The sequence below is a fragment of the Girardinichthys multiradiatus genome, chromosome 2, assembly GCF_021462225.1.
Source record: "Girardinichthys multiradiatus isolate DD_20200921_A chromosome 2, DD_fGirMul_XY1, whole genome shotgun sequence".
Lineage (NCBI taxonomy): Eukaryota > Metazoa > Chordata > Actinopteri > Cyprinodontiformes > Goodeidae > Girardinichthys > Girardinichthys multiradiatus.
The window spans coordinates 45,508,148-45,523,308 of NC_061795.1; the positions used below are offsets into that span (position 1 = coordinate 45,508,148).

Sequence of the window (15,161 nt, forward strand, 5' to 3'; positions counted from 1 at the left end):
AGAGCGAGCCAGTCGTCTCATGGTGGAGGAAGACGTCCGCAGTCAACAGGATTTAGTTAGTGTGAATTATTAATGGCTGTGGAGCAGGAAGAAGGATGTTTAACGTCTTCAGCACCTACATTAGCCTGAAGGCCACCTCACATAACATCTGTTAAAGTCAGCCGTCGTTGACAGGAAGAAGGAGGGAGAACATCAACTGCAGAGCAATCGGAGATAAAAAAAAACAAAAACACGGAGAGCAACACTACCAGCTAAATCTAGAGACTATTGGGTCCAGGGGCAGAGCTAGAAGGGTCCAGGCTAGAGTTGGCCCCCTCTGGAACCTGACTGGACACCTCAGCTGCCATGAAAGGCGATTGACAGGTTACCACATAGCAAGGTAACGCGCTGTATGGCAAGCCATTTTAACATTTATCAATCCCTCCTAGTAAAAATATTACATTTGAGATCATAGCATCATAGCATTCTTACTACCAAAAATGAACAAGTTAACGATCTCAAACGTTATTCTTCCTAAAACAAATGAGGTCACATTTTCCGTCCAAGTGTACAGGTCCTTCTCAAAATATTAGCATATTGTGATAAAGTTCATTATTTTCCATAATGTCATGATGAAAATTTAACATTCATATATTTTAGATTCATTGCACACTAACTGAAATATTTCAGGTCTTTTATTGTCTTAATACGGATGATTTTGGCATACAGCTCATGAAAACCCAAAATTCCTATCTCACAAAATTAGCATATTTCATCCGACCAATAAAAAAAAAGTGTTTTTAATACAAAAAACATCAACCTTCAAATAATCATGTACAGTTATGCACTCAATACTTGGTCGGGAATCCTTTTGCAGAAATGACTGCTTCAATGCGGCGTGGCATGGAGGCAATCAGCCTGTGGCACTGCTGAGGTCTTATGGAGGCCCAGGATGCTTCGATAGCGGCCTTTAGCTCATCCAGAGTGTTGGGTCTTGAGTCTCTCAACGTTCTCTTCACAATATCCCACAGATTCTCTATGGGGTTCAGGTCAGGAGAGTTGGCAGGCCAATTGAGCACAGTGATACCATGGTCAGTAAACCATTTACCAGTGGTTTTGGCACTGTGAGCAGGTGCCAGGTCATGCTGAAAAATGAAATCTTCATCTCCATAAAGCTTTTCAGCAGATGGAAGCATGAAGTGCTCCAAAATCTCCTGATAGCTAGCTGCATTGACCCTGCCCTTGATAAAACACAGTGGACCAACACCAGCAGCTGACACGGCACCCCAGACCATCACTGACTGTGGGTACTTGACACTGGACTTCTGGCATTTTGGCATTTCCTTCTCCCCAGTCTTCCTCCAGACTCTGGCACCTTGATTTCCGAATGACATGCAGAATTTGCTTTCATCCGAAAAAAGTACTTTGGACCACTGAGCATCAGTCCAGTGCTGCTTCTCTGTAGCCCGGGTCAGGCACTTCTGCCGCTGTTTCTGGTTCAAAAGTGGCTTGACCTGGGGAATGCAGCACCTGTAGCCCATTTCCTGCACACGCCTGTGCACGGTGGCTCTGGATGTTTCTACTCCAGACTCAGTCCACTGCTTCCGCAGGTCCCCCAAGGTCTGGAATCGGCCCTTCTCCACAATCTTCCTCAGGGTCCGGTCACCTCTTCTCGTTGTGCAGCGTTTTCTGCCACACGTTTTCCTTCCCACAGACTTCCCACTGAGGTGCCTTGATACAGCACTCTGGGAACAACGTATTCGTTCAGAAATGTCTTCCTGTGTCTTACCCTCTTGCTTGAGGGTGTCAATAGTGGCCTTCTGGACAGCAGTCAGGTCGGCAGTCTTACCCATGATTGGGGTTTTGAGTGATGAACCAGGTTGGGAGTTTTAAAGGCCTCAGGAATCTTTTGCAGGTGTTTAGAGTTAACTCGTTGATTCAGATGATTAGGTTCATAGCTCGTTTAGAGACCCTTTTAATGATATGCTAATTTTGTGAGATAGGAATTTTGGGTTTTCATGAGCTGTATGCCAAAATCATCTGTATTAAGACAATAAAAGACCTGAAATATTTCAGTTAGTGTGCAATGAATCTAAAATATATGAATGTTAAATTTTCATCATTACATTATGGAAAATAATGAACTTTATCACAATATGCTAATATTTTGAGAAGGACCTGTATAAGGTGCTGCTGCACCTATAAAACTGAATTGTTACTAGCAATAATCTCATCCTAGATAGGAAAAACAAAAATACCGGCTATGTTGGAGGCGTGGCCGGGACCTTTGGTAAGGATGCACTTAGTGATTAGCACTCGCCAAACAGGAAGTAGTGTGAGGAAGAGTCTGAAAACACATCTGTTGTTATCAGCATATGCACATATGAATAAAAAACAGAGTTGCTACCAGTTGAATTCAGACAGATATTACCTGCAGCACTGTCCACTGTTTAACAGAAGAATTACAGATGTTCAGCTCTGTCTCGAACGCACGTAAAGCCAAAGCACGGAGAATTTAAATAAGAACAAATGAATGCCATTTAGGAAGCCTTTGAGAGTAACAAATTACTGTTAATTTATTAGTCTGAATACCAGTAGAAAAAAGGAAGTTGAGGAAAATCAAAACTACATTAAAAATGTAGACTGGAACATTGCCTTTAAAAATAAAAGGAAGCCACGAATCTGTTTCTGACAGCGGGGGAATGGGCATGGACACGTGGGTCTTTGTAACCAACAACAGATCATCTGCCTTTGAAGGCAGCCATTGTAAAGCATAAGGTAAAACCAGCCGGCAAGATGTGATCCTCTACTGAAAATCAAGTGGGTGGAGCTCTGCTTCAGTTGCTAGTCAGGGGCAGGACTCAGGTAATGTTGCTAGGTGCCAGTGTAATTGCGACATCACATTTACACAGCTTTTGATAGCACACGTTTCTAGAAAAAAAAGAAAGCATTGATTTATAGCCAAAAAACAGCTGAATGTTTGCTTTTTTTGCATTCAAACTGTTTATAGAAGCATTGAAGACCCAAATTGGAGTATGAAAACAATCAAAATGTGAATTTTGCATAACAGGTCCATTTAAAATTTTTCTTAACATCCTATTAGTTTACAGAAAGGGGCTTCAAGACTTGCAGTCAGTCATGAAATTTGTGTTTTCATCTGAAGAAACGGGTGTGAGAAGACATGATGGAGATATCTCTCTGTTTGGTGTGTTAATCTTTAAAATATTTCCTTGTATTTCCAGTTCAGGTTCCTGCTACTGTGTATGGAAGCTGGAATCGAACTCACAACCTTCTGATCGCAAGACAACTACTCTTCCCACTGAGCCACAGTTGCCTTGCACACAAGGAATTTCTAACATTTTATGTTAGTATTGTTTTAATGTATTGTGTCATTTGTTCATGTAAGTCGATTTGACATTACAGGTGATATTAAGACGGGCCAGTTTATTAAGCTCAGGGGTGAGAACCACCACCTTTTTACTGGAGCTAAAAACTTGGAGGTACAATAACAACATTCTTTGCAGTCAGTTTCTGTCCAGTTTCAATAACTCCTATCTTTCTGACTTTCATAAATATCCATCCAGTGATTAACATACTTCTTTTGGTTTTCCCTCTTTCCTTTTTTTTGTTTAGGACAGTTCTGGAGAAGATGGGCCAACAGACCAAAAAAAGTGGGACAATATGAAAAGGAAATATAAAGTATGTTCAGAAGTTTTCATGTCACACACATGAGAACTTATTGGTTTCTCTGTTTAGTCAACTCTTCTTTTATTCCTTCTAACTTTAGGATTGCAAGTATCCAGGGTCAGGAGTCAGTGAAAAGCCCACTGCTGCTACTTGGCCCTGGTTTGTCCTTATGGATGAGGTGTTGGGACAGAGGTCTTCCACAACACCTCCTGTCCTGATTGCCTCCATCCCTGAGGACACTCCAGGGCCAAGCTGAGTGGTGGTCAACCAGATGGAGAAGGAAGACAGTGAGCCATCAGGAAGGGGTCAGAAAAGAAAGAGGGACAGAGATGATAGAGTTGATCAGGGAGGACATGAGGGCACAGAGAATGGACAGACTGTTTTCCATCTTAGAAAGAATGGTACCGAAATAAGGTGCTATATAAGCAATAAATAAATATATTTTGTTCAGATAGTTTCTTAAAGTTTTAAGCTGTTCTAATAAATTTCTAAATTGTTTTTGTCACCAATGTATTTTATTTCCATTTGACCTAACAATACATCAACTTCATTTAAATTTTTATACACAAAGTTTATTTAGAAAATTACAAATAGCATTTTATGGGGACCAGTGGATTTCGTCTCTTCTTTTTGCGGATGACGTGGTCCTGCTGGCCCCCTCTAGCCAAGACCTACAGCATGCGCTGTGGCGGTTCGCAGCCGAGTGTGAAGCGGCTGGGATGAAGATCAGCTCCTCCAAGTCAGAGGCCATGGTACTCGACCGGAAAATGGTGGCTTGTCCTCTTCAGGTTGGAGGGGAGTTCCTGCCTCAAGTGGAGGAGTTTAAGTATCTCGGGGTCTTGTTCACGAGTGAGGGAAGAATGGAGCGGGAGATCGACAGACGGATCGGTGCAGCTGCCACAGTAATGGGGGCGCTGTGCCGGTCCATTGTGGTGAAGAGAGAGCTGAGCCGAAAAGCAAAGCTCTCAATTTACTGGTCGGTCTACGTTCCTACCCTCACCTATGGCCATGAACTTTGGGTCATGACCGAAAGAACGAGATCACGGATACGAGCGGCTGAAATGAGCTTCCTCCGTAGGGTGGCCGGGCACTCCCTTAGAGATAGGGTGAGGAGCTCGGCCATCCGGGAGGAGCTCGGAGTAGAGCCGCTGCTCCTCCACATTGAGAGGAGCCAGTTGAGGTGGCTCGGGCATCTATACCGGATGCCTCCTGGACGCCTTCCTCAGGAGGTGTTCCAGGCACGTCCCACCGGGAGGAGGCCCAGGGGATGGCCCAGGACACGCTGGAGGGACTATGTCTCTCGGCTGGCCTGGGAACGCCTTGGGCTCCCCCTGGAGGAGCTGGAGGAGGTGTCTGGAGAGAGGGACGTCTGGGCGTCTCTGCTGAGTCTGCTGCCCCCGCAACCCGGTCCTGGATAAGCGGAAGACGACGAACGAACGAACAAATAGCATTTTAAACAGAATGTGGAAAAAAACAACATTCAAACAGATCAAGATTACAAGACACAAAAGGCATAAAATAAAACTATGTACAAGTATTTACAATGGCGACAGCAGGATCAACCTGAGTGAACAGTTCCTGGAACACCTCTTCAACAGAACAAAAAGGCAGATGTCTTTCTGAACAGAAAGTCTCTGGCGATGTGGCTAAATCTCTCACAAGGTCAGAGACTTGGATGGGATGCTGCAACTGAGACCTGTGGCTTGTCTTTCTGGATGGTGAGCGAAGCATCACACAGGTGGTCTGCAGATGTTTGTGATGCTTCTTTCATCCATCAAGTTTAAAGGGCTGGCTGGATCTCATCACTTAGATGTAATCAGAAATATGCAAAATTAGAAGATGGTGCTCACAAAATATTACAACTAGTTATACCCCTCAAACATTAATCACATCTACAATATTATACTTGCCTGCATACAGTAGTCATGTTCTGGTGGTGCTGCTGCTCAAAAAAATAAAGGGAACACTTAAACAACACAATATAACTCCAAGTAAATCAAATTTCAGTGAAATCAAACTGTCCACTTAGGAAGCAACACTGATTGACAATCAATTTCACAGCTGTTGTTCAAATGGAAAAGACAACAGGGGGAAATCTTTGGCGATTAGCAAGACACTCAATAAAGGAGTGGTTCTGCAGGTGGGGACCACAGACCACTTCTCAGTACCTATGCTTTCTGGCTGATGTTTTGGTCACTTTTGAATGTTGGTGGTGCTTTCACACTCGTGGTAGCATGAGACGGACTCTACAACCCACACAAGTGGCTCAGGTAGTGCAGCTCATCCAGGATGGCACATCAATGCGAGCTGTGGCAAGAAGGTTTGCTGTGTCTGTCAGCGTAGTGTCCAGAGCCTGGAGGCGCTACCAGGACACAGGCCAGTACACCAGGAGACGTGGAGAAGGCCATAGGAGGACAAAATCCCAGCAGCAGGACCGCTACCTCCGCCTTTGTGTAAGGAGGAACAGGAGGAGCACTGCCAGAACCCTGCAAAATGACCTCCAGCAAGCCACAAATGTGTATGTGTCTGCACAAACGGTTAGAAACCGACTCCATGAGGATGGTATGAGGGCCCAACGTCCACAAATGAGGGTTGTGCTCACAGCCCAACACCGTGCAGGACGCTTGTCATTTGCCAGAGAACACCAGGATTGGCAAATTCGCCACTGGTGCCCTGTGCTCTTCACAGATGAAAGCAGGTTCACACTGAGCACATGTGACAGACGTGACAGAGTCTGGAGACACCGTGGAGAGCGATCTGCTGCCTGCAACATCCTTCAGCATGACCGGTTTGGCAGTGGGTCAGTAATGGTGTGGGGTGGCATTTCTTTGGAGGGCCACACGGCCCTCCATGTGCTCGCCAGAGGTAGCCTGACTGCCATTAGGTACCGAGATGAGATCCTCAGACCCCTTGTGAGACCATATGCTGGTGCGGTTGGCCCTGGGTTCCTCCTATTGCAGGACAATGCTAGACCTCATGTGGCTGGAGTGTGTCAGCAGTTCCTGCAAGATGAAGACATTGAAACTATGGACTGGCCCGCCCGTTCCCCAGACCTGGGAAATTAAATGTTGTATCTCATATCATGAAGGTTTCTTCAAAGAGCCGTTGTAGATGCTGATGGCTGTGGGCAGGAAGGATCTCCTGTAGGTCTGTCTTACAGCAGATCTGAAGAAGCCTCTGACTGAAGACACTCTGTTGTTGTAGGACAGTCTCATGAAGAGGATGCTCAGGGTTCTCCATAATGTTCTTCATTTTATGAAGAATCCTTCTTTGCACAATGATCTCCAGAGGTTCCAGAGGAGTCCCCAGAACAGAACCAGCCTTCTTTATCAGCTTGTTGAGCTTTTTTAAGTCCCTGGCTCTGATGCTGCTTCCCCAGCAGATGAAGGCAGAAGAGATCACACTTTCCACAACAGACTTATAGAAGATATGCAGCATCTTGCTGCAAACTCCGAAGGTCCTAAGCTTCCTCAAGATATACAGTCTGCTCTGTCCCTTCTTGTAGATGGCTTCACAGTTGCATCTCCACTCCAGTTTGTTGTCCAGGTGAACACCGAGGTATTTATACTCCTCCACCACCTCCACTTCCTCTCCCATGATGGAAATAGTTTTTGACTTATTCCTCTTTCTCTTGAAATCTACAATCATATCTTTAGTTTTATTCACATCCAAAATGAGATGATTGTTTCCTGATTTGCTTTGTCAGAAACTCCAGAAGACTCAGGTGGAGGCCTCAACAATCTCCTGGATCAAAGACTACCTGACAAACAGACCACAGTTTGTGAGACTGAGGGGTTGTGAGTCTAACCAGGTAGTCAGCAGCACAGGAGCACCACAGGGGACTGTACTCTCACCTGTCATCTGCAGAAATACTCGGATGATTCAGCAGTCGTGGGCTGGATCAGAGATGGACAAGAAGCTGAGTACAGGAAGGTGGGTGACCGCTTTGTGGCATGGTGTGGTTGAATTGTTAAATGTTCCAGAGAAATCAAAGAACATGATCCTCACAGTGCTGCTGGCTTTGTCCAGATCAGTGGGTTTGTTGAAGCAGGTGTTTGATGGCATCTTGAACTCCAACTCCACAGCGATAAGCAAACTGAAGAAGGTCCTGATGGTTTACTGTTTGCTTACACAGGTGGGCCAACAGGATAAGTTAAAGCCGAGCCTTTTGGAATTGAGCAATACTTTATTGCAGTAATAGAAAAGCACTTACCAACCGAGAACCATATTTCCCTCATGTATAAGATGTTGATGGGAGATTAAGGAGAGAATACATACAATGTTAAAGCAAACTGGGAACTGGAGCTAAATGTAACTTTTAAAGATAAGACTAGGGAGGATATGTGTGCAACATGTCATAAAGATATTAATTTGTGGAAAGGATTTGACTGAAAGACAAAAAGATATTTTTGAACCCCCTTGTGGTTGAAGATTACAGCCACTTATTTAGTTTTCTAACTTTTTGATCTCCATGAAGCCAGAACTGAATCACTAAACAAACCGTCTGGCTACAGGAGATGTCTGAATGTTAATGACCTCCAGGCATGATTCTGTAATTAGATACAAGTAAATATATGTAGACAACACCAGAAAGGATCAGAACTTCATTCTCTTATAACATGCAGCAGAGTTATATTACCCTCCTGATTAATAACCACAAGCCCTCCAGCTTTTTTCACTCTGGCTGCTGAAGTTGCACCTGAATGGAATCTTGGTCATTAAAACAGAAGCTCATTCCCTTACCGACCTATTTTCAAACAGAAAAACAAGCTTCTGTTGCAGAATTGGTGTTCATGTTCATTTCCTGAATGCTTTGATTCTCTGAAGCATAAAAGAACCATGCTGATGAATTCAATTGTTGAGATTTTGTCTTCTTTGGCAGCTCTCAGATTGAATCACCTCTTGAACTAAATTCAATTTATCAGAGTGCATGACCACCTGTCAGCAACCTTTCATCCTGCAGATGCATGTGTGGGCGATTGCATTCAGCTTCTATTTTAATAATCTGTCCTCTCAGAGTGCAGAAGCCAACCGCTAAATGTATGTTGAGGTGAGAAAAGTGGCAAAATCAAACATGGGGACACTCTAATTCAGATTGTCTTCCATTTTATTTTGTAAATAGAAAAATCAACCCATTGATATCCATCAGTCTGCAAAGGGTTAGAAAGCATATTCAAAGCAGCAGCAGAACAACAATGTGTCCTTTTCTTTGTAATAGATCTGACCCACTTGCAGAAGAACACTCAGAGGAAACTGAATAAGTGAATGGTGTTCATTTACAACCAGTGAGTCTTGGACATGAACGGGTAAATTCGCCAACTGTAAGAAGAGAGGGGAAGAGAACTGGTGAAACAGGGAACTGATATGTTGTGAAAAATAACATAAGGTAATTTCTGTAATCAGGAAAATGGCTTACTAAACAAATGCCGTCAGGTTGCCAGGGGTAGAGAGAGTCGGGACCCAGGTGTGCGAAGCAAAGTAATCCAGATGGTTTTGCTTGAGCTGAAAAGTGAGTACTGGTAAGTTCAGGAATTAGTTCAATGTTCAGGTACTTGCGTTGGAGGGTGGACAGGGTACGCTTCTGCCTTGGTCCTGGAGTCGGAGAATAACAGGAAGCTGCCAGCTTGATCCTTGGAAACGAAATCCAAACGAAATCCACCAAACGTAGGTACACTTGAGCGTCCAGAAGCTTCTGGAGCCAAAAAACAGTGTTCAACAAAGATAATCAAAGGTTCAGGCTTGTGCAACTGAAGGCAAACACTCTGGCATCGAAGTGCTGGCAGCCTCCTGCTTAAATACTCCTTACAGCAATCAGCAGATCAGTCGCACCTGTCACCCAGCACACCTGAGAACCTCCAGAACCATCTGGAAACTGAAAGCAAAGTCACAAACAAAGCATAACACACACACTGAACCCAGAACCCTGACACAATAATATGAAAGAGACCAGCATGTTCACCTCTGAGCTAAAAAAAAAAAGGTTTTGGAATGGCCTAGTTAAAGTCTGGACTTAGATGCGATAGTAAACAGAGTTTTGATGGTCAAAAACCCTCAGATGTCTTTTAAGAACACTACAACTAAAACCTTTTACCAAGTTTACTCTTAAACCTTCACAGTGTCCTGTAAATTAGAAGATGAGCTGGTAGATAACTTCCATTCTAAAATTTCAGACATAATTGATTCCATTGCTCCAAAGGTGAAGCTTGTCTCTAGTAAGAAGAAATCTCCATGGGGAAATGCTCCACTGGTGAAAAGTGAAAAAAGGGAGTGTCAAAAGACTGGACACCAGGTTCACTATGAAATCCATAAAGAGACACTTCGCATATATAACTTACAACAGAACAGTACATGGGAATCTTTGTTTTTTGAAATCATCAACAAAACCATTAATAATGCTCAAGCCTCATGACTCAGACTTGAACCTTCAGAGGCACATAAAGACAATCACTAAGTCAGCCTTCTATCACCTGATTGATTCCAGGATTAAAGGACTAATGTCCCAGCAGAATCTCGACAAACTCATCCATGTGTTTATCTTTGGTGGAATTGATCACTGCAACAGTATCTTCACAAGTTTAACTGAATCAGACAGCTGCAGCTGATCCAGAACGCTGCTGCCCGGATCATCACTGAAACTAAGAAAGTAGAGAACATCACCTCACTTCTAGAGTCCTTCCACTTGCTCGCCGGACCTCAAAGAATTGACTTTAGTTTATAAATCACAGTTGTTGCCTCAAAAGACGACGCATATACTGTTACTTTAAATAAATACACAAGAAAGCAAGACAAGTAAAACTGGGTTAGATATTTTCACGGTGGATGTGCATAATTAACCTAAAAGTTATACCCTAAATGTTCAGGAAATAATACCTTAACTCTTCATCTTCCCTGCCGCTGAAGTGAATGTAAAATTGTATTTGAATGACAACCTGTAAACATGTTCAGGTTGTCAAACAGAGCAGGTAAAACCTTAAATGAAGGATCATTCTATTAGAAATACTCAGCCTCAGGGGAACAGGCTAATGGAAACAAAGAAATATGTTCTTCTGTGTGTCTAAATGTAAACATGTAGGTGCAGCAGTTTAATGAGATCTCCAGAGCGTAAATATAACAGATGGTGTAATGATTAATACACACCTCCGGCCAATCTTAGCGATACATCCTGTGGCCAGGTTAACTAATAGGAAGAGGCTTCTTCAGGAAATTATCTGGGATGGTGCAGCATGTGCACACAACCCCAGATGGTGTACCCTTTCTAAATTTAATCTGTGACATTATTAATAAAACATTATATGAATACATTTATAGCACAGGTTCTTCCTGATTTCATCACAAATTTTCACATTATTTCATTAATTACGTGATTAATTTGTTTTTTTTTAGTATACTGTAGTTACCCTGACCATCAGCTATGCTCCTTTTGCTCCAACATATATTTATTTGTTAGAGCTGACATACATTCAATGTTCAGTAAGTGTATGCTTATAAATGCAGGCTTTTTAAAAGAGTGAAATCACCTCTTAGAATAAAAAAGCAATAAGACTGAGCTCCAGTGGATCTGAAAGACCTTCAGATTTCACATTTTCCCAATAGAGCCACATGTTTCCAAAGTGTATCGCTTGCTTTGTGGGGTTGTGATGAAGACACATAAATCCCCCAAAGGCAGCAGCTGATAGAAACTGCTTATCCCAGTGGATACTGGACTACCTCACTGACCACCCACAGTATGTGAGGACAAGGGGCCATGTTTCTGACAGGCTGGTCTGCAGACAGGGTCTCTGCAGGGAACTGTTCTGGCTCCGTTCCTGTTCACCCTTTGCACTGCAGACCTTTCCATCAACTCCCCAGGCTGCCAACTTCAGAAGTTCTTTGATGACTGCTATAGTAGGCCTCATGAGGGCAAGAGACAGTGGACACCTTTTTGGACTGGTGCAAGCGGAGCCACTTCCAGATCAATGCAGGGAAAACCAAGGAGCTGGTGGTGGATTTCCGCAGGGGCAGAGCCACCACACCAACCCTGGGGAACATCCAAGGAACTGACATTGAGATAGTGGACTCCTATAAGTACCTGGGTTTTTACTTGAACAATAAACTGGACTGGAGTCACAAAAATGATGAGCTTTACAGGAAGGGTCAGAACAGAATCTGCCTGCTGGTGAGACTGAGGTTCAGGGCACTCCTGAAGACCTTTTTTGACTCTGTGCTGGCATCAGCCATCTTGTGTTGTAGTATGTTGGAGCAGCAGCTTATGTACAGCTGAGAGAGGTGGTTAGATAAGCTCATCGGGAAGGCTGGAGGTGTCCTAGGATGCCCTTTGACAGAGTGCAGGTGGTGGGAGACAGAAAAACTCTGGCAAAAATAACATCACCATTGGACAACGTCTCCCACCCGATGCATGAAGCTGTTGCAGACCTGGATATCTCCTCAGAGACGGACTGCTGCATCCTAGGCGCACAAAGGAGCATTATCGCAGATCCTTCCGCTCAGCAGCTGTTAGACTTTAAAACCATCACTGCTCCCTACAAACTCAGTAAGTGTTCACATCCCTGCTGCTATTTGCAGTTTTTCCATTTTTTGTAAATTGTTGTTGTTTTTATGCAAAAATATACAAGCAGATTTTGAATATTTTAAACATTATCCTACTTTGTAACACATTTTCTTTAAATTTAGGTATGCTATATTAAATAACTGCACAGTATTTCACTGTACCGTCTCTTATTTTCACCTTTGTGTGTTTCTGCGTGCTTTGACTTGCCTGTCACTTTACTTCCATGCACCTGAATTTTCCCATGGAGGGACAATAAATGTTATTTCTATTCTATTCTATTCTATTCTATTCTATTCTATTCTATTCTTATCAGAAACCACAGAAACAACAGTTCAGCACAGAGAAGGAATGGTCTTATTTGTCATTTGGTGAACAGACTAATGATGGGAAAGGAAGTTATTTATTTGTAGCCGTCACATCTGAAACCATGACTAAAGAATGGAGTTGGTGGCATCGTGAGTAGAACAAATAGTGTTATCAGGCAGCTACTGAAGCTTCAGGCAGTCAAGACACAACCATCATTAAAGTGACCTTTAATGTTTTTCACCTGTATACCTCTTTGAGCACATGCACCCAGTTTTACCTCTGATGGAACAATCCCATAATCTGCATCATTTCATAAAACTGACTGGAAGTTAGATGTGGGGACCTGTGGGTTTGTGACACTGCATTATTCTGGTGGATGTAGCCATCATAAGATGGATACACTGTGGTCATTTAGGGATGGACATGGTCAACAGCAATAATCAGGTAGACTGTAATGTTAAACTGAAGCTCAACTAGTACAAAGGAGTCAAAAGTGACCCCAGAAAACGCCCCCCCTTCTTCCACCTCCAACCCTGAGACATTGATACAAGGCAGGATGGATCCTTGCTTTCATGCTGCTTGCACCAAGTTCTGAGCCTAACACCTGAATGCTGCAACTGACATCTGGATTCATCGTAACAGGCAACCTTTCTCCATTTATTGTGCAGTTTATGTGAGTCTGTGTGAGAATCATAGGGCCTCCTGCTAATCCAGGTAACCCTAATCATAGGGTTATCTGATCTACCTTGTATTATCTGGAACCAGTCTGCCGGTTCCCCTCTGGCCTTATCCGCAAAAGACTTTTTTAAAGGTTTTTGTGGCACTAGTGGCCTGTATATGCAGCATTTAGCAGGAAATGGGCAGAGAGAGAATGGGGGAGGACATGCAGCAAAGGTCGGGAATCGAACCACAGATGGATGTATCGTGGACTAATAGCCAGCTCTACCTCTAGGTCAAAGCACTACTATATCAACAAGAGATTTTCAGAGGGACAATTGCTGCTCATTGGATATTTTTTTTCTTTTTCAGACCATTTGCTATAAACCAAAGAGATGCCCATCAGACACCGGGAGTGAGCCGGCACACACCTGAGCACCCAGCCTCGGACACCGAGAACCACCAACGCAACGGCGGACAGAGGCACCAGCCAGCAGCAGGGAGTGTGACCGGGGAAATAGGCCCCACATTTGATGGGGGGCCTAAGATGATCCAGGAAAGTGTGCAGCCCAAGACCCAACCTGACACAAAAACAGGCACACACAGTCACAATCACACATTCCCACCCTCATGCGTACACATACATTCACAGCAACACACCCAACGTAAAAATGCACAAATATAGACGCTGTACACTCCATCGCACTCCCCATACACTCTTTATTCTCCTAGGTTCAGGCATCGATACCCCAAAGGGGCAACCAGCTCCCGGACCCAGGAAGTGGTCCCAATCATTCCGGGATGAAGACAGGCAGACCGCCCGAGCCCCCAGTCCAGAATACTGCCGGGCACCGCCTGAACACAGACTACTCCAACCCAGACTAAACCCCCCCTGGCCCGGAATGTGGCCTCCAACAACCCCTGACTCCATTCAGTTGTGTTGGGACCCACAGCCATGGATTTCAACATTAAACTCCGGTACGGACCTTTCTGGAACTTTCAAAATAAAGTGCATTAACCTTCTTCCGGCATAGACAGGAAACGCGATAACTGCGGACTTCCTGTGATGCCACTACCCAAATAAAAGCACAGCTGTTGCTTCATCCGCCTCTTCCACACGGCCTTCCAGAGGGACCGGACAGGGGAGACAAAGCGCGCTGATGTCTCTTTGCTGGCAAACAGACCTAAACTCTTTAACTGGATCCAAGAGTGTCATACGATCATCCATCATATGCAAAGTTAAGTACGAATGAAATACTGTCTGTGTATCCGGTATTTTCATTCATGAGCGGGGGTAATTAAGGTACAAGCATTGCTTGACTGTCTGTCCGAGCCCTGTAGGAGCAACCAGTGTTCGAGAGAAACCCCCTGCAAAGACGCGGTCTCCAAGTCTGGAAGGAAGACAGCAGAGACCGCAGCGGACAGGACGGGGTGCCCAGCTACAGCTCCGGAGCTAACCCTCTTGTTCAGAGCGAACGCACCTTCAACCCCCGCGAAGCTACCGAGCTAACCGCTTGTTGATTGTGGATACTTTCTTCAAACTTCGCCCTTGGACGTTTCCTCACCATGGTTCATGAGGTTAAGTGTTTTGGGCAGAGACAGATTTAGAATGAAATGATCTAAACGTTTTTCATTTTATGAAGTTTTGTTTGTGTGAAACTCGGCTACCTTAGTGCTAGCAGGCTATCTGTAGCACACGTGCCCGGTTTGTGTTCTTTGTATGTTTTTAAAATTAAGACACACTCTATTTAAAGGGTGATTTTTAAACAGAACATTGATCATTACGCGCCGTCTGCGCTTATGCATTTTAACCTTTATATTAACCCTGGTATTTTAAAGGTATGTGTTGATTCTGGTGCTAAGCTATTTGCTTCTTTTGTTAGCTCAACGGCTAACCAGTAAGAACACGTGCTACTAAAGAGTATTTAACAGAAAGGTTGCTAGTTTTCAAGCTAGTGAATAATAGTCCCTGAACATCATTTAC

At 43.9% G+C, this 15,161-nt stretch overlaps 1 long non-coding RNA gene across 1 annotated transcript; it reads right to left on the reverse strand.

The window, feature by feature from the left end:
• Positions 1-8,755: 8,755 nt before the first annotated feature.
• Positions 8,756-9,419, reverse strand: LOC124861397. The gene is made up of 2 exons (XR_007036613.1): positions 9,083-9,419; positions 8,756-8,985 (listed from the first exon to the last, which is right to left on the reverse strand). It is a non-coding gene; the product is annotated as an uncharacterized LOC124861397 (long non-coding RNA).
• Positions 9,420-15,161: the final 5,742 nt, after the last annotated feature.